This window comes from Centropristis striata, chromosome 17 (genome assembly GCF_030273125.1).
Source record: "Centropristis striata isolate RG_2023a ecotype Rhode Island chromosome 17, C.striata_1.0, whole genome shotgun sequence".
Taxonomy (NCBI): Eukaryota; Metazoa; Chordata; class Actinopteri; order Perciformes; family Serranidae; genus Centropristis; species Centropristis striata.
This window is the reverse complement of record NC_081533.1, coordinates 28,197,129-28,222,256: the sequence shown is the minus strand read 5'-3', so window position 1 is coordinate 28,222,256 and position 25,128 is coordinate 28,197,129. Positions and strand designations below refer to the sequence as shown.

Genomic DNA, 25,128 nt, shown 5'->3' with positions numbered 1-25,128 from the left:
TGTACGTCCATTGATAATATTCTCACCCTGTTTGTTTAAATGTGTGTGTGAGGGACAGAGAAAGGTGACATCCCCAAAATAGATTCTCTATACAACTCAGAGGGTGTGTGTGTGTTCAGAAATAGTATCGATTCACACACGCATAGACACAGACACACACACACACACAAACACAGCTGCCCCCTATCCCTTACAGCACCTCCAAGCTAATCCTGTCACTATGACAACCATACATTGCAAAACATAAACAGGAGCCTCCAACCTGACAGGTGGGGGACAACTGTCTCCAGGCATTGTTGAGCATTTATAAGCAAACATAAAATGACCTACGACAAAGTGTTTGTGGGAGGTCACTGCAAGAAGGTGGTGTATGGTGGACGGATTTAAATCAAGACCCTGATGAAGTGCTCATTAGAGATAATGTTGCCCTTAAAAATACCCTCAAAGGGAGAGTTTGTATATTTTGGAGGGGAGGTGTATGAGGTTCTTACAGAAGATGGCTGTGCCCCTTTAATAATGTGGCTGGCTGGTGGTGGTAGTGGAGACTAAACAAGGACACAACACATCAACAGTACTGAACAATATACATTTTTACAGTTTATTTTAATGAGCATCCCACTTTTAAGAAGGGCATTGCAGGGGTATAAATAAGGGAGGGGCCAGGGCACTGGCCTGAATTTAAAGGGGCCACCCCCCCATAATCCTGAGCTATGATTGGTCCTGTCAGAGGCGGGACTTATTCCAATATAGGCCGACAATAGTAATTTTAAGAAGTTGTAGTGTGCCAAGTTTAAAAGCCAGAGTAAACATACTGGTATCATGTGAAGCAATACAATCTAAGGAATCCATTGGTAAGAATGCATGTGATTACATCTTGTCAGGACAAAGGGAATAAGTAAGCCAAACGTTTGTACCAAACCTGTGTAACAAATGGTATCAACCCAAAAATGCAACTGGATGCTCTGAAAAGAGATGTGTAGGATGAAGGATGGATATGTGAAACCCCAATACATAATGCCTCCGGCCCACGGCTGGCGCTGGTGCGGAGGCATAAAAACTGCATCACATCCTTACATAACAATCGCAATCCTTACACTCTATGATTCTGACAAATTCCAAAATTGTATATTCATACCTCTGTAATAACATGCTGTTGATGGCAAGAAAAAGGAGGATCCTGACCGCCAGAGCACAGTGCGAGACAGTGCACTTTGTACAGTGAGCACACACACTACCAGTAGTGTACATGTAGTTAATTTGCATTTCAAATTAAAAAACGTATTAGTTATCGTTGCAAGATGAAGGTAAAGTATCTTGTGGATATCTTTGAACCCCATTAACAACAAAGTAGCAGAGAGAAGCACAGCTCCAGTACTCAAAAAAAAAACCAACACATCCCGCAGCACTTTACAACCAACTTCTAACTAACATTGGTTAGAAAGAAACTAACTCCAGTCTCCAATCTGACAGTCTGTTTATTTCCAAAGACCTGTGCACATACAGCTCTGTGGATAACAAGATAACAATGGCTTTGCACCAGACCTAACGCTGCAGCAGAGTATCCACTGCTGAATACAGAACATTACCAACAACACTGCAGAACCCTGCAACTGTCACTTACCCTGGAACCCACAGACACAAACTAAGGCCTGATAATAACTTAAGTAAGTACACTGTAAAAATGAATCTGTTTAATTTACGGTAAAATACCGGCAGCTGTGGTTGCCAGAACTTCACCGTAAAAATTACAGTGAGTGGGTTTTCTACTGTAAATTTAAATGTAAATATCTGTAATTTAGACTGAATAAACCCGTTATTTTTAGGATAATTGTGTAATTTTGACATCATTGTATTTCTCCACTAACTTTATATGAAAATGTTATATTTTTATGGCAAAACTTTGTGTTTCCTACAGTTTATGACAGTAAAAGTTAGAGTTTTGTACTATTGTTTGATTTATGGTAATTAAGTGTCTGACTATGGTGGTATATAATTTTAAATTTTATGCCCTATTTCTGAGGTAATTTGACAGTTTTTCCTGTAATTTCTACTATAAATTTAAATGTAAATATCAGCAAAAACATCATTTAGACTGAATTTTGTTTTATTTTTACAGCAAAAGTGTGTGTTTCGTACAGTTAATGACAGTAAAAGTTAAAGTTCTGTACTATTCTTTGATTTACGGTAATTAAAAGTGTCTACTATGGTGATATACAATTTTCAATTTTACACCCTATTTCTGATGTAATTTGATAGTGTTTTACTGTCATTTCTACAAATATTTTTCACAGTGTACAATGAGAGAAATAGTTCTAAAGTTTAGGGCTATAACCTCAAAAGCACCGTCTCTTTGAACCTGGGGCAAAACAACCAACAGATCCTGTTAAGAGGACCTCAGAGACCTGCTGCTGTAGGTGATGCAGGGAAGTCTTACTAAAGCAGATGTGTGAACCAAATCATTTACATGTTGGTCAAGACTAAAAGCCTAACCAAAGAGACACCAAGATTACAGATGGGCAGGTTTAACAGAAGAGGATAGAGAGACTTTCTATCACCTTTGGCACAATAGCTGGAGCAGAAATACGAACTTCTGCTTTGTTTGTATTGAGCTGTAGAAAGTTATCCACCATCCATATTTTGATAGAGTTAAGGGAATTTTGTAAAACAGCTTTCCAACATTTTGGGGTGGAAGTATTACTGACTATTGTCTGCATAACAATGGAATGAGATGTTTTTTTAAAGTTACCTATTATCTGCCCGAAAGGAAGCATATGCGGAGCAAACAATAACGGACCCAGAACAGAACCTTGTGGAACACAACAAAACACTGTTACGGTAATGAGGCAAAATTAATAACAGTGACTGTAAAATTCCTGTCTCAGAGGTAAGAGGAGAACAATTCCTGAGCTAATCCTGAAAGTCTCACCCTCTCTCTTGATCCTCTCAAACAAGATATGGTGATCAACAGTAATAAATGCAGCACTGATGTATTATAGAACCAATAGAGAGCATTCTCCTGCACCACTGCACATTAGCAGAAGGTTTGTGACAATGAGAAATGCTGTTTCAGTTGAATAAAAAAGTTTACATGATCTGTACATGATCATACACAAAAGCTTTGTGTGTATTCTTTTCAGATGTGTGGCGGAAATGTGCAGTAAACAATTACAATAATGTATACTACACTATATTATCTGCTCTACTCTACTGCCCTTACTTTTTAACTACACAATGTTTGACTTGTGCTTTTTATTATTTTATCTCTTTTTTTATCCTGCTGTATCTTATTTTATCCTATTTATATTTTTATTTCTATTTCCCTGTTTTAATTGACTGTTTTTACTGTTTTCAATTGTGTCTAGCTGTTTTTAATGTGTATGTAAAGCACTTTGAATTACCTTGTGTTGAATTGTGCTATACAAATAAACTTGCCTTGACTTGCCTAGTATGCAATGAAATACAGTATCAAAAACCAATGCCAAATTATTATTATAATCATTACATACAGCTACAGATCCAAACTGTGAAACAAACAGTGGTAAAGGAGACGTGTCTGCTGGACAAACTTAAAGGTCTGGGACTGTGGACTCAAATGCCCTTTTACACTGGCTCAGTGTATTACATTTTAGCTTTGGGCAACATGGAGTGCTGTCATCGTATGCATTTCACTACAGGGGGGAAGCAGCAGTGTTACAGGCCCGCATGGCACCGAGCACAACTGTAACATTTGTGGTTTGGAGTTTTGTTTCAATCACATGCTCCTGTTTCTGTGTTCATCTAATAGACAGCAGCCTCACACATAACTATAACTGCTGCTCTTTCACATTAAAAGCTTTTCACTAGAAAATCACCAGAAGGTTAAATGCTTTAGTTTAGTTACTCTTTATATACAAGCTGCTGTATTTCCATCTAAAACTTCTGTATGTCCCACATGAAAACATTAGTTTCCCTTCAGGAATAAGCCCTGTTGCACTGCTGTAAAATAGAAGGAGTCATTATAATATATGATAATACAGTTTACTACCAGTTGAGTAGCATTAGTGACATTTTCTACGGAGTTACTTGATGCTAATGTTGAAATAACGTGACATATGACATGGGTAGCAAATGTTCCGTCATTTCATCGTCACGTTCACTTATATCCTACCATGTGTTTGGGGGAAAAGTGTATGCAAAAGGGGAAAAGCATTTTACCAAATCTGAATCCAGAATCAAATTCACTTGTCGAATATGAATCCTCAACCCTGATTAGTTCAAGTGTTCTATAATGATATCCGTCTTAATCATAGACTGTATAAATAACGGACGTAGTCACCAGGACGTCACCTATCGGTTTGAGGACGGACTAAGAATATGTTAATGCTAAAACAGGAAAAAATTAACAGCTGACACCTTCGAGTTTCTGTTAGCACAACCTAACGCTGAACAAGATATTTTTATATGACCAAATTGTTCAAATAAAGTTTCATGAACTGAAAACAGACAGGGAACGACTAACAAGTTCACAGCTAATTAGATGTACACAGTGCCGTGGTTAAGCATTGTTTTGCATTGTTTTATTTACACAGTTAAAATCATATTGTATTGAAGAATATTTGAAACTAGCGATTGAGACCATAATGTTGCCATGATCATTTTCTCTGAAGTAATAAATCAAGTGAGTTCTTTTGCAACTGCCACTGGCGACCCCTGTTGGAATTTTGAAAGATTGCAGGCTTAAGGCACTTCTAGGTAAGATAAAACAAATAAAAGTAATGAAAGATTTTATTATATATACCGGTATATATATATATATATATATATATATATATATATATATATATATAAAATAAAATATTTCATTGCTTTAATAACAATAACGGGATTGGCTTTTGGATAAAGGTGTTTCAGAAGCAATGTCACTGGTTTCCATCCAAATGTATTACACATTTTATCTGAAATAATAATAATAATAAAAAAGATTATAAGTAGTTGTTCCTATTGAGGTAAGCAGTTGGTGGTGCAAATTCTCCAATTGGAAATCCATTTTACCACCTCAGAAGAAGAGGGTGCAAGAAGATGATATAATTAACAGAGCAGCAGTCAAACCTCAAATGTTAAAAAAACGAAATATGACATTTTCAGCATTCCCATTCAGGTTTTTTAATTCGCAAAAAATGAAAATTTGCGTAAAACAGGTGGATGGAAATTCACCTGCTGTCTCAGCCAACCTGGTTTCCTGACTGCACAGGCTGTCCCCTGTTAGTCGTCTATAAACATTGCTGTGGGTGTTCACGTCATTCAGCACTCTCTAGTCAGGAATTTGTGGTTTAAAGCGAGCACCAACCATAATGGCAGAGATAAATTTTAAAAGGCAATGGGTGACATCACAGACACTGGCGCCACATTGATGCAAATCAGGAGAGCACCTCATGTTAGAGAGCGGGAAGGGGGAAGGAACTATGTTTTTTTGAGGGGGGGGGGGGCACATCGCAATTATTTATAGCAGTGACAGCTGCGTGGCGGGAACAAGAGAGGAGGGAGAGTTAGGAGGTTGGTGAAGTAGAGAATAAGGATGCTGAAGGAGGAGAGGAGACTGGTGATGAGCCAGTGGATTGTGGGAGTAGTGAAGCCTGCTTGCTTATATGTGTATGTACAGTATGCTATAGCTCAGTCGCGGTCACTAGCCCTATGCTTCAAAATACGACACTCTAGGTACGCCTTTACTGTGAGTTTTGGACCGGTCAGAGACGGGTTGTAATTTTCTGCAAGTTATATGTATGGTGGCTTAATAAGCAGGATAATACAGTTAGGTAGAGGCAATAAAACTACTTGGTTAAGGTGAGGAAAAAAGGGCTTGGGTTAAAAAAATTACTTCTGTTGTGACTTCTGGACACAGAAGTCACAATAGGGGAGGTAAAATTAGGGCTGGGTATTAGAGTTAGGGGTGGGCGATATGGCCCTAAAAGAATATCACGATATTTCAGGGTATTTTTTGGCGATAACGATATTCTTGACGATATTACAAAATAGTGAAAAATATATAAAAAATATGATTTTTTAGTCTGTATAAATTAATAAAAAACGTTAAACAAATCATAAATCAAGCAAAAATCTAAAATGTAGTGTAAAGTGCAAATCTCAACAGTCGCCAAATACAACAAAAATTACTCTTGACTCTTGAGTATTAGCAAATAATAAAAAATAACCGTCTTCATGTAAATTCTGTGCTCTTATTTTGAAAGCTGCATGTGTTTAGAGACAGGAAGTAATAGTAGTTTTTTGTGATTAACACAACTTTAATTGTTAGCTAATGTTAGCTCGCGGCTAACGAACGGCACAAGACTCATACAGACAGGTAAGCACTGAGTCAAGAAGTAGGAATGTTGCAAATATCATGATATGCATTTTTTTTACTCATAGAAAAAATATACCGGTATAATTATAAACGATACGATATGGCACACCCCTAATTAGAGTTACCCAACTATACAAAACAAACTAAAACTATCTAGCTCTCAAACAGGAAACTAGTGTTTGTGATATGTTTGTGTCCAGTTGGTTATAAATTATGATGACTTTTACGACTCTGACCCCATCCTCTTTCCTGAACCTTAACCAAGTAGTTTGTGCCCAAACCTTAGTTTCACAATGTGAACATTGAGTTTTAAAACAGTGACTGTTGATATTTTATAGAATACCTTTTCTTTTCATAGGAAATCACATTACCCAATCATGGGAATACTTTGAACTGTTATGTTTGTATTTCTGTTTGTGAGATAAATGTTAATTAATATGCTTTTGAGGTGTTGGAAGGCGTAGTTTTGAACTTTGGTTAGAGCTTGGCTAGCAGTTTTCCCCTGCTGCTAATCTTTATGCTAAGCTAGGCTAACAACGTCCTGATTACAACTCAGAACTTAACAGTGAAAAAGGCCATTAAGGGTATGTTCCAAAATGTTGAGCTGTTCCTTTAAATTAACTACACTGTAAAAAATAATTGTAGAAATTACAGTAAAACACTGTCAAATTGCATCAGGAATGGGGCGTAAAATTAAAAATTGTGTATCACCGTAGTAGGCACTTTTAATTACCGTAAATCAAGGAATAGCACAATTTTTGCTTTTACTGTCATGAACTGTAGGTAACGCACAGTTTTGCTGTAAACATTTTCATGTAAAGTTAATGGAGATTTGCCATGATGTGTGAATGAATCACACAATTACCTTAAAAATAACGAGAATATTCGGTCTAAATTAGTTTTTGCTGATATTTAAATTTACAGTAGAAAACCCCCTCACTGTATTTTTTACGGTGAAGTTCTGGCAACCACAGCTGCCGGTAATTTACCGTAAATTTAACAGAATATTTTTTTACAGTGTAGTGCAGCAGCCCTACTTTTACTTGTGATAACTCCTGAAGGTGATCCCTGAGGAAAGAGGAGGGACTGGACTGCGAAGGAGTGGGAAGGGGAGGAGTTGCAGTGGGTAAGGAAATAAGAGAGGAGGGCAGAGGAGACACTGAGTGGAGGGGCCTAGGCCTGGGTGGGAGAAAGTGTGTCACTTCTCAAATTAGACTGAGGAATTTGTGTATGAAGTTCACAGGAGGATTGGTTTCACTGGGTGCTGGTGTAAGTCATGTGTCTCTCAGGGTAAAACACTAGACAGAGAAGTCACTATTGAGATATATATTCATCAATCAGCCCTTTTCTGGAAACAGACTATGTGTTAGTTGAAAGATCTTTGATCAGCCAGGTGGAGCTTCATTACGGTTCCACTGAAGTGCACGTGGTCAAATAATAGCTATATATAGAAACTCGCATGGAAAACATAAAAGAAGATCCAAAGCAAAACTCCAACAACAAAATGTGTGATTTAAAGGCTCAGGTGATCAGTGACTGAGACGCTGATAGACTGCATGATGCAGGAGGATGGTTGAGGCTCCCTAAACTACTCTTGACTTACATTTAATGAAGCAAACAATTAAACACAATGCTCTGTACTTTACATATTTATAAAATTACAGTATTGTTTTAATGCATACAATGGCACTAAGTTGATGGTACAGTGAATGAACGTCATGAATATACTAAGTGCTGAGAGAATGAGAATGTATCTTTTCTATTAACCATTTATTGAGATGAGATGTATCTTGTTATTTACTATTTATTATGCTTTTTTTTATTTTTTATATATATATATTTTTTTATGAGTCCAGTACCTGAGTGCATTGAATTTCGTTGTATTTCTGTGCAATGACAAATAAAATCTAATCTAATCTAATCTAAAGAACTGGTAGATTAATTGATGAAAATTTAGTCTAAATTTAAATCTCTCATAGTCAATATTAAACTAAAACATACTTTATATGGCCTTAAATTGTAACATTTATAACGCATTAAAATTTAAAAGAAAACTGTTAAAACTTGGAAAAATCCGCAATTTTATTCAAGGTAACGTTGTGTTTCATTTTGTCATATCCCCTATACCAGGGGTCTCAAACTGGCGGCCCGCGGGCCAATTGTGGCCCTCGTGACGATATTTTGTGGCCCCCACCTTGATATGAAAGTTTAATGTGAGTTTTATATGAATGCCACTTTACTGTGTTGTGTGTGGAAGGTCCCTTTAATTACTTTTTTTGGTAATTTTTTTTCTTTTTTTGATAATTTTGTGTCTTTTTGGTCATTTTGTGTCTTTTTTTTGTAATTTTGTGTCTTTTTTTTGTAATTTTGTGTCTTTTATTTTTAGTAATTTTGTGTCTTTTTTGGTAATTTTGTGTCTTTTTTGGTAGTTCTGTGTCTTTTTGGTCATTTTGTTTCTTCTTTAAGTAATTTAGTTTTTCTCTGTCATTTTGTGTCTTTTTTAAAATAATTTTGTGTCTTTTTTTCTGTTATTTTGTGTCTGTTTTTGGTCATGTTGATACTGCCTCCAGCGGCCCCCAGGTAGTTTGAGTTTGAGACCCCTGCCCTATACAGTTGACCTCCTCATGCTCACAAAATTAGTTTTCTGACATCTCTTATGAGTCTCTTATGTGGGACAACACAAGCCCACAGAAATTCACAATGTCATCAAACTCTGTCTTTTTGGTATTGTTTTGACTGAAAGCAGCAGAAATGACATACCAAATCATGCTACTGTATGAACTTGGAATAAAGTTTATATTGCCGGACAGCCAGCTGTCAGTGTATTTGATGACAGGTACAGGTTGGGTTGCAGCTCTCAAGAAGCAGAACTTTTGTTACACTTGCAATTATAGGAGATTTATTGGCAAGAATGTTTCAGTTCAGACACCTTCATAAGTTATTGCTATTATAATATAGACCAGGGGTGTCAAATTGATTCATTTTTGTTCTAGCCAAGTAAGAACACACAGATCGAACACATAAAATGAATTGAGTTAGGTGTGCTACTGCTACTGGAGTGTAAGGCTTTTGTTACATGTACTTTATATATCAATATTGGAATTTTTTACTCTACTCTAAAATCGGTATCCAGATCAGACCCAAAAATCCAGTACCAATCAGACTCTAGTTTTCAGTAAATAATCGAATTACACTAATATTGGATCTTTCTTATTTATTTTTCAATTCGTTTTACATTTATTCATGTATTTGTTTTTCAAGTTTAAAAAAATGCACAATGTTTCTAAAGTAATTTAAAATGAGGGTGATACCTTCGTTCACAAGATCAATTGTTGCTTTCTGTCCCTTCTGCTGGTACGGAGTTGGGTAAAAGGGCATTTGTTTACTCTGCACCTTATGCTGGAATATGCGCCAGAAAGAATGGAAATTAACTGAATTTGTTTCTTGGAGCACTTTTAAATCCAAACTAAGAATTATTGAGGCCAATTCCACAACATGCACTTGTTTCTCATGATGTGTTTAAGGTCTGTATGTTATGTAAATATGTAACTGTATTCTGTGTTTGCTGCCTCTTGGCCAGGGCTCCCTTGAAAAAGAGGTTCTTAATCTCAATGGGATATTCCCTGGTTAAATAAAGGTTAAATAAAAAATACCAATAATTCTTTATAACACCCAAAATTAGGAACAAACATACTTCATTAACACAGCCATGTTGGAGAAGCTGTGGAGATATAAATGTGGGCCATTCGCATGTGTTTTGGCTCTGCCCTAAGATCGCGAAATTCTGGGAAGATGTTCATTTAGCTATAGGCAGAGTTTTGGGTTATGTTGCACCTATGTCTTGTACATTGTTATATCTTGGTATCATGACGGGTAATGTTGTATTAAAAGACGACAGGTACATAATGAAAATGATGCTAGTAGCCTGCAAAAAGGCAATCACGAGAAGGTGGTACAAGACAGACCCACCAACACAAGAAGATTGGATGAAAATAATGGACGAAATACACATTATGGAACAAATGACTCATAAAATAAGGATTCAAGAGGATCAATGCTGCCGGAAATGGGAGAAATGGACAGAATACATAAAAACGACAGGGCAAGGACTATCACAGTGACATTAATACAGGATCTAACTGTAGAAATATAATGATCCAACATGTTCTTTTTTTGATGTTTTTTTGTTTTTTTTTTGTTTTGTTCTATTTTACTTGTATGTATAATGTTCTACACTGCTTTAAGGGAGAAACAATAAAAAGAAAGTTATAAAAATAAAAAATAAAAAATACCAATAATATAGACCAAATAATCTTGATAAGGATTTCTGCCGTAATTAAGCAGCCCTGTGAACAGGTCATACTCAGTCAGGAGTTGATGTATTTGATAACTGAAGGAAAATGGGATGAGCTTTAGTAATGCAGAGGAGGTACAAGTTTATTAACCTTACGTATGCATGACTCCTGCTGTAGAGATCTGTAGTGAGCCACGACTGCACAACACACGATGTGCAATGGTACTGTCACGCACAAGCACACACACACACACACACACACACACACACATGCATGCACACGCACAGACACACACACACACACGCTCTAGCAAGTCCTTACTTGCACTCTCTTTCTCTCAACTACATGAACAATACTACGGCTGATGTACTATTTGGGTTGAGCTACATGACTGTTAGTGTGGCTCCGTCTAGTTTTACTTGAAACGCACACTTCAATTATGGAGCGTGAGGATGTAGTTGACGCGTGTCTTAAGCTGAAAAAATCCCACAGTTTCTTTCTTATGGTTTATTGAAAACCTTTCGTTTGAGCATTACAAACAATAAACTGCAGCAATCCAAAATATAATAATAATTATGAGCACGGTCAAAAACTAGTGTGCTCTCCTCGTCTCCATAATCCTAATTAAAGCAAAGTAAGCAATTATGGCGTTACACACATCTCAGCCAATAAGAAGAGTGCAATTCCTACGAACCAATAGGCATTCCTACAACCTCAATACAGAACTATGAACTATGAAATACAAATCTGAATTATTTATCAGCTTCTCCACAATGTACAAACTGGCTCTAACAATGACAGTTTATACTGTGAGACAAAACAAATGACTGCCTGTTTGACATTTTGCTGCACTTTTTATACAGAGGTATACATTTCTGTAATACATGGTTGTATTATTTTGGGCAGTGTTGCAAATCAATGAGAAAGATTGTTTTTATGTTTTATGGCAGGCAGTGTTTTAGCATTTTCATTAATGTTGCATCAGTTAGGTTTTTAAAGATCGTCTATCCTGATATACATAATTTTATACGTCGATTACAATTTTATATCGAGATTTAGCATTGTTTCCGGTAAATCAGTCTATATGAAACGACCACATACTAAATGTCTAATGTAAAGTACTCAGTATGTTCTCATTATTTAAGAATTTTAGTTCAAACTAGAGTGGCGATGTGAAGTGTTATATTTAAACAAAACTGCAATATTCAAATAATATTCCCTCAAAATATTTAACATGAGATTTTTTCAAAGTTAGTATGTCTGCGTTGTTTTCAGTTTCGATGGAACAATTGTGTTTCACGATATCTCAATATGTGATTTAGTCGCAATAAATTGAATTATTGCCCAGCCGTAGCATTAGCATGATGAAGTACCTTGATTTGTCAGGTACTTAATTTATTGATCAGCAAAAAACATGACCCTTATTCCATATTCTCTTTAAACTGTTTCTACACTACCTTTTCAGAAAACGTGCTATATCACAATGTATCAACATTGCGATATAAAATAACATACTTTGGTAGAAGATTTTATTATTCATACTGTCCATGCTTATGTGCTTAAATGATCTGCAAATCTTCCAAAATAAGGCAATGTACACTGTAAAAAAAAAAAATCTGTTTAATTTACGGTAAAATACCGGCAGCTGTGGTTGCCAGAACATCACCGTAAAAAATACAGTGAGCGTATGTAAATGTAAATATCAGCAAAAACTGTAAGTTATACTGAATAATCCCATTACTTTTAGGATAATTGTTTCATCGTGGTATTTCTCCATTAACTTTGCATGAAAATTTTACATTTTTACAGCAAAACTGTGTGTTTTCTACAGTTTATGGCGGTAGAATTTAAAGTTTTATACTATTCTTTGATTTACAGTTATTAAAAGTATCACTACGGTGATGTACAATGTTTAATTTTACGACCTATTTCTGTTTTACTGTAATTTCTACAAACATTTTTTACAGTGTATACTGTTTTTTAAAAGTCACATGAGGTTATTCTAAGTTCAATTCTAAAAGATTCTAAAAACGTATTAAAACTTGAATTGAAAAAATTCAATAATTTGCATATAATTTTTGTCGTATATTTAATTGAAAACTGTTCAAAGACGCAACACAATCTGTAGTATAGAGTACAGTGAAGTATCTCAGCTCTGTGACGGACAGACAGTCTGGCAGCAGGGGAATCGTTGGAATTTTCCATTTTGCAGTTTGGTCATCTAACGTTTCACACAACAGCACGATTACAGGGCATAAACACTCACACACACATGCACACAGACATGCAGTGATAGGAAGGTGGGCTTAGAAAAGGATCGACTAGAATAGACCAGAGAGCAAACAAAACAAACCTCTAAATGTCTAAAAGTCTGAAATGAGCCATCATCAGGTCTGAAAGCCCCTTCACTCACATTCAACACTTTTCAATACAATTCTTCTATTCTTGGGTTCTGAAAGCACTATGGTGCATAAATGTTCCTCTGTGGGAACACTGTCAGAGACCGGTCCTTCCATCGTGAACTGAACTGGAACTTTATCTCCATAAATGGACCTGGACCCTGTTTTCATGAGGAATAATCCAACCTTTCTGAATGTCAAGTCAGATAGGGGACAACATGTTCAGATTAACTGACAATCCCCTCATGTTTCCACATGATCTGTTAAATTACAATAAAGGAATATTCTGCTTTTTCTCATGAGATCATGGCAGGTTAATGCGTTACCATTACACTAGAACCAACCTGGTCTCACAGAAATCCGTGAAATAGCCACGGATTTTGCTTAACTCAAAATCCGTGGAATAGCCACGGATTCGCTCAAATTTCCGTGAAACTGACACGGATTTCGCTAGAATGCAAGTTAATGAATGTCATATCCCGTGGCTATTGGTTTGTTCCAAGTCACGTGACTTTCAAGGTCCCAGCGGTCAGAACAAAAAACATGGCGGACAGTTCTCTCATTTTTAGTGAAAAATCAATATTTTGACTTAGTTTCTGCATAAAAATGGATTTTGATCACATTTCTAGCGAGAAATATATGTTTTATTTTCTAAATATTCAGTCAGTGAATGTACATAATCACATTGTATGTTGGAATAGCCACGGGATATGACTATGTCATTAACTTGCATTGTAGCGAAATCCGTGTCAGTTTCACGGAAATTTGAGCGAATCCGTGGCTATTCCACGGATTTTGAGTTAAGCGAAATCCGTGGCTATTTCACGGATTTCTGTGAGATCATGTTGACTAGAACACACTGTGCTCCACCCTGGCTTCCTTCATCTTATACTTTGCAACTTCCAGTGCCAAAAAAAGTAAGTGGACCCTTTGAAATTGCCTACTTTTTTGCATTAATTTGTCATAAATGTGATTTGCATCCAAGTCCCAAGTATAGAAAAACACAATAACCTAATAGCACACAATCAATTATAATATTTCATGTCTTTATTGAATATCCGTTATACATTCATAGTGCTGGTGGAAACAGTAAACCCTCCAGCCAATGACTCCACCAATAGATAATTGGAGCCAGGAGTTAACAAACTTGGAGTCCAATCAATTTTTTTCAAGATCTGAGTGAAGTATAGAGCTACATTGACCTAAAAAAACACTTTTACAGTTTACGCATTGGCTGATGTGAACCATGCCAAGAGATCTCTGAAGACCTACAATCATGAATTGTTGTTTTGTGGACCAATGCAAATAAGGTTGCCATCATCAAGGGGAAAATGAATTCCCAGGTTTATTAAGTTATACTACAGGATAATATCTGGGTGGCTGTCCAGCAGCTGAAGCTCAACAGAAGTTGGGTGATGCAGCAGGACAACGACCCCAAACATTGAAGTAAATCTACTAAAGAATGACTTCAAGAAAAGAAAATCCTTCTTTTGGAGTCGATCAGAGCTCAGACCTGCATCTAATAGAGATGCTGTGGAATGACCTCAAGAGAGCCGTTCACATCAGACATCCTCAGAATATGGCTGAACTGAAGCAGTTCTGTCAAGAAGAATGGTCCAAAACTTTTCCTGAACGTTGTTCAGGTCTGTTCAGAAGCGATTGTTGAGGTTATTGCTGCCAAAGGAGGTTCAATAAGTTATTAAACCTAAGGGTTCCCTTACATTTTCCACCAGCACTACAAATGTTTAAGGAAGGTGTTCATAAAGACATTAAATATTATATTTGTTTTTGTGGCATCTGTGTTTGTCTATACTTGGGACTACAGATCAGATCACATTTTATGACAAATTAATGCAGAAAACAAGGTCATTTCAAAAGGTTCACATACTTTTTCTTGTCACTGTATATTAAGCTGTATAATTTATTATCACAGCATCATATAGTCCACCATTGCTTTATGTATATTACCTGACATTGCCTCCACCCATTGGTTTGTGGACTCTGGCTTTAAAGCCTCAAGTCTAATGTCATTGTAAGTCAACATTGATGCATTGTTGTTTGGTTGTTTCTTGTCCTGATGCCAGACGAAACAGTCAAGTCAATGAAGTGGGCGTATTCGAAGGTCTGAACCCAGGAAATTATTTTTACTGTTAGCTATAACAACATTACAGCTCCACAATAAATCTTGGCTGCGTGTTTGTTAGCATGTCTTACAGTTGTTCTGCCTTCTCATGGAAACAATGAATTGATGCAGCTTTAAGAAACAGCCTGAAAATAAATCCAGCGCGTATCATGTAGGAAAGCCAGTGTACAAAATGGAGGAAGCGATTGTAACTTCTTTTTTATTCATGATTTTTTTGGTAAAAACCCAATGTTAGTAACTGTCAGCAAAGGTTTGCCAACAGTTATGAGAAGGGGTCGATGATACAAATATGTCTGTTTTAGTAAACTGTGTTATTTTACCATTAGCAACCAAGCTAAAAAGCCAGTTAGCTTGCTAAGCAAGGAGAGCTTTATTTTCTCTCTTCAATGAGTTTTCAATTAACTTAAATAATGGTGTAATAGTGCATTAAATGCCAGGGGAAATGAACAGAAAACTACAGAGATAATAGAGGAATTATTGTGACTGACTGCCGCAGCTCACCAGCTACAATAATTAACCCACCAACCATTTCTATACCGATAGGTCCAGGATAATCATCTTTCATTTATTCAGGGGGTTCATTAGCAAAAATGATGACAGCTAAGCTAACTACTTAAATTATTGATTAGGCAATTTATAAATTATGCCACTTACCAACATACACATACATCAGTCAGATGCTAACGGTGCACAAACAACTTGCCCTCTAGTTTGAGGGGATATGTAAATCCAGATATAGGCCCCGTTTACACGAGGACGCTTGCGGGTAAAAACGACAAAATATTTTATCGGAAGTGCCTTTCGTTTAGACGGTGACGGCGTTTTGGGGGCTTAAAGACGCAAAAATCTGAAACCACCTTCCAAAGTGGAAAAGTTAAATCCGCTCCGCCGTAGCGTGTCGTCTACACTGACAAGACGCAAAACTCTGCTCTGATCTGCTCACGTCACGTATGTGTTAACGTCACATACATGCTCCAGTACAGGAAAATAAACAAACGTGGGATTATTTCCATGCGTCGGACCTTCAAGCTGCTCTGGCAGCTCTAATAAACTTACAGGAGTCTTTCCACCAAATGTACAGGATATGTACAGATAGTATTAGTGAACAGAGAAGGATCTGGAATTACCTCTATCACATTTTGGATGCAGCAATTCGTCGGAGGCGAGCCAGACGGCTGTGAACGAGACCTGGGAGATCTAGTGATGGTGGAGAACTTTGTGGAAGGAGTAGCTGATGAAAATGTGTGGCGTGAAAACTTCTGCATGCCCAAAGATGCTCTTATGGCTTTAAGTGATGCCGCCTGGCTGCATACAATCGAACTTCACACACTTTTGCGTCACCGTATGCAGCAGATTTCCTCCCGAAAATGCTCGTCTAAACGAGGAATAAAAACTGAAGACGCGACGCCACTTTTGTGTCTTCTGTTCAGACCGTCCTCGTGTAAACATAGCCTCAGTCAATGACAGTATTTGAGTAGGTGACTTATTAAACCAATTCCATTTCAACAAATGTGTTGCACTTTTCAGCGAGACCACACTAAATTATCTTATTCATCATAAGTAAACAGTAGCTGTAACATATGTCTGGCATTCTATATGTTTTTTTTATTGTCGGACAAACAAATTCCATAAATTGGTTAGACCCAGACGTAAAACTTCACAAGTCATAAAATTATATTTTCATTTTTGGAGAAAAAAAGCAAGATACTTCATAAAACAGGTGGGCATTGTAGTTTTTAACAAACATTGCTCAAACAGGATTAAATAATGCATTTGTTGGGGACTATTTTGAGCAGTGGATGAATCTACATTTGGTGCTGTAGGTGGCAGCAGGCCGGTGTACATGGGAGTGAGTCAGAATAAAGGGCAGTGCGTGAGTTCATGGTTACAACAGATATCCCATAACTAACCACAGATACTGCCTTTTCACTGGCAAAAACTAGTACAGTATACAGTCCGCTTTATGAGTCCGTTGCTTTAAGTTCAAAATCGTTATGTGTGTGTTGTAGTTGACAGCAAAAATCTAACACCCTTTTATAATTTAAAGGCCATCTGGCTGCAGAGCATGGCAGAATGTTAATGTGGAGAGTCAGCCCATACAGCTACACTATAAACAGTGTTTTTTCTGCCCACTCCAACATGAAACTGTTCACTGCTTTCTGTCCTGACACTTAACCCACCCACAGGCTGTGCAGGTTACAAGTCAAGCAGCACATCACACACAGCCCCTGCAGTAGCAGCACAGTGGAGTGTGGAAACTATAAAATGCTAATACCAAGTTTTTTATATTCTATGAGCTCAGAACTGCAAGACTATTGTTATAATGATGGTCCAACCATCATGCTCAGTAATGTCAACACACTGACGTCTCAAGACTACCAGCTGTCATTGTATTTACTGGTCTTCAGTTTGATTGTTTTGTGGTGGAATGGTTGACCTTTTAGTGTACATGTAGTTTTGTTGAGTAAAACCTTGTAGTTTTGTGACTCTGCCAGCTTCCTGGAACTATCTATTCTACTGTCAGAACCGGCTAGAACTCTGACACCGGAGCTCTGAAAGTAAGCTGATAGCTTTGTATCTACTACACTACTGGCAAGTATTTCATACAATTTAAAGTCCAAAATCTTGAACTATCCCTTTAACTTTGATATCTTGTTCAGGGCACTGTTACACTGTGTGAAATTCAATATGTCATCAGATAAATGACGATATGTGACAATACGTGTCTCCACAGGCCCAACATTTGATATTCATTTCAAAATATATTTGTTTACCTCCACCAAGGCTAATGGAGTATTCATGTGGTCCTTAGATGATCCCATTCCCCGAGTCGGGAAGTCAGTCCCCCCCCCCCTCCCTCACACACACACACACACACACACACACAAGACACATTCTGCTGCAAATTGTGGTAGATCTGAAAAGACCCAAAAGACTCATCAGCAACAATGGCAGTGGCTTAATGATCCAACAATAAAAGCAGCTTTAATGGAAAATACCTTTCATACCTTTTGCCACCAAAACCCCCCAATAAAACACAAAACCATTGACGATGATGTAGGGGTGTGCCATATCGTATCGTTCACGATAATATCGATATATTTTTTTTATGGTTTAAAAAAATGCATATCATGATATTGGCAACATTCCTACTTCTTGATGTAGTGGCGTAAGATTAATATAAGCTAACAATTAAAGTTGTTTTAATCACAAAAAGCTACTTACTCTCTGTCGCTAAACACATGCAGCTTTCAAAATAAGAGCACAGTGTGTTAACAGAATCCACCACAGAACTTACAAGAAGACTGTCAAAATAAGATGCCTTAAATAAAACATACAAGAACCTTTATTCTCCTTTACAAAATGTCATTAAAATATGCCCCCGAAACCCCTAAATGGTTATTTTTATTATTTGCTCATACTCTAGAGTCAAGAGTAAATTTTTTGTATTTGGCAACTGTTGAGATTTGCACTTCACACTACATTTTAGATTTTTATTTATTTATACAGACAAAAAAAAATCATAATTTCTATATCTTTTTAAGTATTTCGTAATATCGTCAAGAATATTGTTATCGCAAAAATAGCCTGAAATATCGTGATATTCTTTTAGGGCCATATCGCCCAGCCCTACGATGATGATGCACCATGTGATAAGAGACTGTTCTAATACCCGTCTCGACACTAAACACATTGCCACATGGACCATTTTAGCCTAATTTATGCTCCAGTTACTTATATAAATAGAAATATTGGGGCGCCCCGGTGGCACACCTGGTAGGTAGCATTGTCGTCGTGAGCAGGCGGCGCGGGTTCGAATCCAACTCGGAGCCCTTTTCCGCATGTCTTCCCCTCTGTCTCCCCCTTTCACTCTGTCACTCTCAATAAAGCCTTGAAAATGGCCCAAAAAATATCTTAAAAAAAAAAATAGAAATAATAATTTCAAATGATGTAGCCACCTTTACATTGGCTGGGTGTTGAACGATTAACCACTAGAGGGCAGCTCAGCTTTGAGTCAGGTTTCTGACAACAGCAAACATGGCGACGTGGCATGAGGTTGAATTAATGTTCTCCTTGTTGGAAAAAGCGAAGGCGGCATGGTAGACAGTGGTGGAATGTGAGGCCATTATATATAGACATAGTGACATGTAAACTGAGATTTCTTTCGCTAATATCCCCCCACGACTTCCAGTGGTACTGCTCCGTTTCATCTGCGCCTGTAAGCTTCCAGAAATATTGCAGAAATATGGACCAAATGAATGACAGAAGGTTCCATTCGTATCTAACTTTGAGAATAAATGGACCCATACACTGTCCGGCTTCCAGAAATATTCACTTCAGGGCATCTAATGTGGATAAATCTAGGGGTGTGCCATATCGTATCGTTCACGATAATATCGGTATATTTTTTTTTATGGTTAAAAAAAATGCATATCATGATATTGGCAACGTTCCTACTTCTTGATGTAGTGGTTAAAGTTGTTTTAATCACAAAAAGCTACTTACTCCCCGTCGCTAAACACATGCAGCTTTCAAAATAAGAGCACAGTGTGTTAAGAGAATCCACCACAGAATTTACAAGAAGACTGTCAAAATAAGAGCCTTAAATAAAACATTCAATAACCTTTATTCTCCTTTACAAAATGTCATTAAAATATGCCCCCGGAACCCCTAAATGATTATTTTTATTATTTGCTCATACTCAAGAGTACATTTTTTTGTAATTGGCAACTGTTGAAATTTGCAATTCAAACTACATTTTAGATTTTTAGTTATTTACACAGACTACAAAAAAAATCATGTTTTCTATCTTTTTAAGTATTTCCTAATATCGTCAAGAATATCGTTATCGCAAAAATAGCCTGCAATATCGTGATATTTTTTTAGGGCCATATCGCCCAGCCCTAGATAAATCCACTGCTTTTCTCCCGTTCAAGCATTATTTGCTAAATATTAAGTGTCCATCTGTTTTAGGAAATGACAGAGACTTTTTAAAAATGAAAATCTTCAGTAGGAACCAATGGGCTTGGGTGTGGAGTGTCACAGACAGGTTTTGGGCTTTTTATGGGATTTGTTGACAACAAGTAAAATATAGAATAACACCAGCCTCATCCTTTAATCTTCTAAGCTTGTCAAACTAGCAAAGCAGTGTAACAGAGGACCATGGAGTGGAACTACTCCCCAGAGAGCAAAAAACTGCAGAGTCAGAATTCACTTACAGATATTAACCCTTGTGCAGAAATACAACTTTTAATAAATGAGTAAAACCTGCAGCATTGATTACACGTTGGCAGTCACTCCGCTGAGAATGCAGATGAGGAATGTGCACTGCCAGCTGCCAAGACTGCATTAACTGTTATGACTTACAGAAGCAATAAATTCAGACCACAGCCAACTGCAGCAGCAGAGAGGGAGGAGAGGAGGACCACTTTGTTTTAACCACACAACAGAAACCCTAACAGCTTCTCTTCAGCTTATCAATCCACTGGCTTCAGCCAACATGCAGCATCCCTGAAAGCCCTGCCTGTTATGCAATATGCAACACAGGTGGAGATCTGATCTGCCACCGCAGACAGAGCTGTTGGAGTGTCTGACAGATTAAACAGAATATGCAATCTGAGAGAACACAGATTCAGTAATGAGATAATTGGATCCTACTGCATACAAATGCCTCTATAAGGTAATAAAAATAGTATCAATTCAAATATGTAATGTGCATTTATAGCCTTATGCAAAATACTGGGTTATGATGTTGAGTGACTGAGTATAAACCATTTAGAAATGTATAAGAACGGTTCAACCAGGTAATAAAAATAGTATCAATTCAAATATGTAATGTGCATTTATAGCCTTATGCAAAATACTGGGTTATGATGTTGAGTGACTGAGTATAAACCATTTAGAAATGTATAAGAAAGGTTCAACCTGAGCCTTCTGCAAACCAAATCCTATGCACACTGTGTGTGTTTGTGTGTGTGAAAGACACGGAGACAGACAAAGTGGACGTGTGTAACCAAAGAAGCCACCAACAACACAAAGCAGCCACATGCGTCTCGCCATTGAGGCGCGTCACACATCGATTCCCCCGAACAGCCTCCTCCAGCAGTAACACATATATCCTGCCGTGTTCAATTACCAGCCTCAGAGGAAACATTAAGTTGCACAATTAAATTAATTAATCAATTTTAATGTCCCTTTGTCGGCTATATGCCTGCACCTATATGTGTGTAACTAAATGCATTTTTTACAGGATGTTCACCTGCTGTTCCTACAAGCTTGTGGGCAACATCAATCAAGTTATATTACAATTTTACTCGAATTAATTATTTTTTAGAGACTGTCTATATGCCGATAACACACACTACTTCTGTAGATTCAGAGCTGATATCCAGCTATACTCCACGAGCTGTTTAGATTTGCTGACATGCAAGGAAACCTTAAATTACCAGTTTATTAAATGGGATTTGGCGTGGCGTCCTGCCCATATAAGGGACCCGTACACACGTACACAGTGTGACCTGGTGCTGGTTCTGTGGAGCCGGAGAAACCATTGATGTAGCAAAGATTAAAGGGCATCACATCGGTCATGCACCAGATAAAATCTTTTAAAAAACTGCAGGTTTTGCTGTACCTGCAGCTTTCGCTGTGTGCAGGATGCATGAAAGCAAATAGAAAGCGATAGTTGCAATATAATAAAAGGTTCGGCACCAGTGTTTGTGTCTTACCTGGCTTCCCCTGCGACTTATTTCTTCCTTTTCTCGCTCTGCTGTTCTCGGACTGCGGGTTGTGGGCGTATGAAATGTTCCCTGACGGAGAGGTGTCTCCGGCCGGCTGTCAAAGACGAAATGTCGGTAATGCCTCCTCCCAGCAGCAGCAGCAGCGTGTTTACTGAACATCCGCTCGGCCGGACCGTAAAGCAGTGGCGGTAGGGGGAGACTGCTGCTAATAAATAGTGCTAGTAAACAGAGTACTTGACGCACTTCTCGCGAGAACACAGGTATGTTTGATTCTCCTGTCAAACAGAGCCTCTACTCTAATCCACTGATGGTGGACAACAAGAAGAAAAAGAAAAGCACTGCATTATGTCCCCCAGTTTACTTGTTTTAAGGGATTAATTATAAATACTACTGGCTACCAACGCTCAGTGGCAGTGGCGGTTCTAGACCAGTTTTACCGTGGGGGGCCAAGGAGGGGCCAGTGTTTGATCAGAGGGGCACATAAAAAAAACCCCAAAATGATATTTAAGCATTCAAAACCTTTATTTTAGCTTATTTAAAAATACAATTTAAGTATGTTTGGAAGATAAAAATACACTGATTGAAACAATAAGACTTACCAACAACAACAACAATTATTTTTGTACAACAATGAAATTTCTCAGTTTTGTGCACAATTACTTTTTATTTTATTTTGAAAGTGCAGTCCAGTGAGAATGGTTTTTTGACTTTTTTTCTTAATACACAAGCTTTTATTGCACAATTAAACTAGTGTACAGTGTACACATGCTGGGTTCCTTTTGTGTACAATGAGGTATTGTTTGAACCAAATATAGGTAAGAATTGTTCCGTTGTTCATCGTTATAAATTGATCATTTTACTATTAATTTGACACAGGGGCCACAGCAGGGGCCAAGGGCTTCTTCACAGGGGCAGTGGCCCCTGGAGGCCCCTGTGTAGAACCGCCACTGCTTGTTATAAGGGATTAATTACAAATACTACTGGCTACCAACACTCAGTGGCAGTGGCGGTTCTAGACCAGTTTTACTGTGGGGGCCAAGGAGGGGCCAGTGTTTAATCAGAGGGGCACATAAAAAAAACCCCAAAATGATATTTAAGCATTCAAACCCTTTATTTTAGGTTATTTAAAAATGTAATTTAAATATGTTTGGAAAGATACAAATACATTGATTGAAACAATGAGACTTACCAACAATAACAATTATTTTTGTACGACAATGACATTTGTCATTTTTGTGCACAGTCACTTTCTTTTATTTTGAAAGCTTTTATTGCACAATAAACTATTATACAATGTATACATTCTGGGTTCATTTTGTGTACAATAAGATATTGTTTGAACAGAAAATAGGTAAGAATTGTTCCGTTGTTCATCGTTATAAATTGATCATTTTATTATTAATTTGACACAGGGGCCACAGCAGGGGCCAAGGGCTTCTACACAGGGGCAGTGGCCCCTGGAGGCCCCTGTGTAGAACCGCCACTGCTCAGTGGTAAAAGGAATTTAATTCAGCAAATACAACAGAAAGAGTGGAATTAAAGTCAGCCAAGGAACTGATAAAACAATGCAAGACAGGGAAATAAACAGCCTAAAAGGTCAAACTATAAATCTTTTTTATGAAAAAAAAAATGTAAAATATTGTTTTTATCCTCAATTAGGTCACGATACATCTTTTCGATACAGAAATAATTGCAATAAACAATATTATTGTAATTTTAAGACCAATTAATGCCACTGATATAATGATTATAACATGAAAATGCAAGCACACCATTTCAAAAAAGCAATTCACTTTTAATTCTTAAAAATATTCAGACAATGAAATTGGAATGTGAAAAATACTTATAAATAAATAAAACAAAACCACACAACCAAAACTAAAACTAAAATTGTCTGTGGCATTGTGGACTGTTAGCAGTATGTACCGCCAATGCAGTTCCTTAATGGTGAGGACTTTTGTTGACAAAATATATAAAATAACAATATATTTTAATTTAATTTCATTATTATTCATTCCACTCATGGTAATGATAAAACTGGGAAGAAAGAAAAAAAAATCTGTTTACACATTTCATGACTGAAAAATAAAATTGAGCCACACATGATAATTCACCATCATAGAGACAGATTACCTGACAGCTTCATAATATTGTTATTCTTTCTTATAAGCTGTATGTTAGATATCAGTAGCACCAGCAAACTGCCCGCATTTTCTGTTCATTTAGGCGCTGCACCCAAATCTTATAATAATATGCATGTTGGCTAAAAAGATTCATATGTAAACAACCTTTTCTTCCCCCTGCTTAGCTGTATCATTGCCTAAAAATAATGTCTGTGTATCCTAAACTTTGAATGTACATGTAGGCCATCAATAATAATAAGCTATGGAAATATTAACAAGACAAGGTCAAAACCTAGTACCCGTCTGACCGCGTTAGGTCAATGTGATTTGGTGATTTTGTGGGCAATATGTTACAGGAATAGTTAATGGGAGGAAAAGTGTATGATGTGAATATTTTGAATATTAGTAGTTAGTATGCTTTTGTCCCTTTAATACAAATAAGTAATAATATGCTTAATTACATAATTAATCTTAGAGGAACAGTGGTGCTTTTGCACCACTTTGCTTGGGCACTAATAATTACCTTTGAAATTAAATGAGTGCAGTAAAATCAACGATCTTATGAGCACTGTCCATGACAACGTGTTTGAAAACAGGCGCATACAGCCCCGCCCCCTGAGGTGTGATCACTCACTCAGTCAGTCAGCCAGCAAGTCACATACAGACCCGTGTATAGGGCTGACCTCAGTGGTTGCCAAAAAAAACCAACCATTAAATATAAGCATAAAAACATTAGCCAAACATGAATTTGTGAGCATGAATCACAGATGAAACCGATGGAATCCGATGGCTTTATTCGACCATAGGGTAGCAGTGTAGTAGAGAGGGAGCTATGTTTATGGTTTAAGGTGCAATGGTGAGCTTGCAAAAAGGGATATCTTGACTTTCACGTCAATCGCGAAGGCTCCAAAAGTTAATGTAGTCCAGGCGGCAACCTCCAGGTCTGAGCAGGGAGGCAAACCAGGAAGTGTCTTCAGCTGCATTCTACCGAAAGTTCCAGTAGGGGGTGCTACATGTGGCTGCAAAAAAAAATTCTGTCCATTCATTTCAATGCAAAATGAGAAAACTTCTCACTTGATTTATTACCTCAGAAT

At 37.3% G+C, this 25,128-nt stretch overlaps 1 protein-coding gene across 1 annotated transcript in view; it reads right to left on the bottom strand.

Moving 5' to 3' along the window:
* Nucleotides 1-22,048, bottom strand: part of ache (acetylcholinesterase) — a 42,821-nt gene extending 20,773 nt beyond the window's left edge. Inside the window, exon 1 of the mRNA XM_059354573.1 lies at nt 21,900-22,048. The gene's annotated coding sequence lies outside the window, so the exon portion shown is untranslated. The remainder of the gene's footprint in view (nt 1-21,899) is intronic.
* Nucleotides 22,049-25,128: the final 3,080 nt, after the last annotated feature.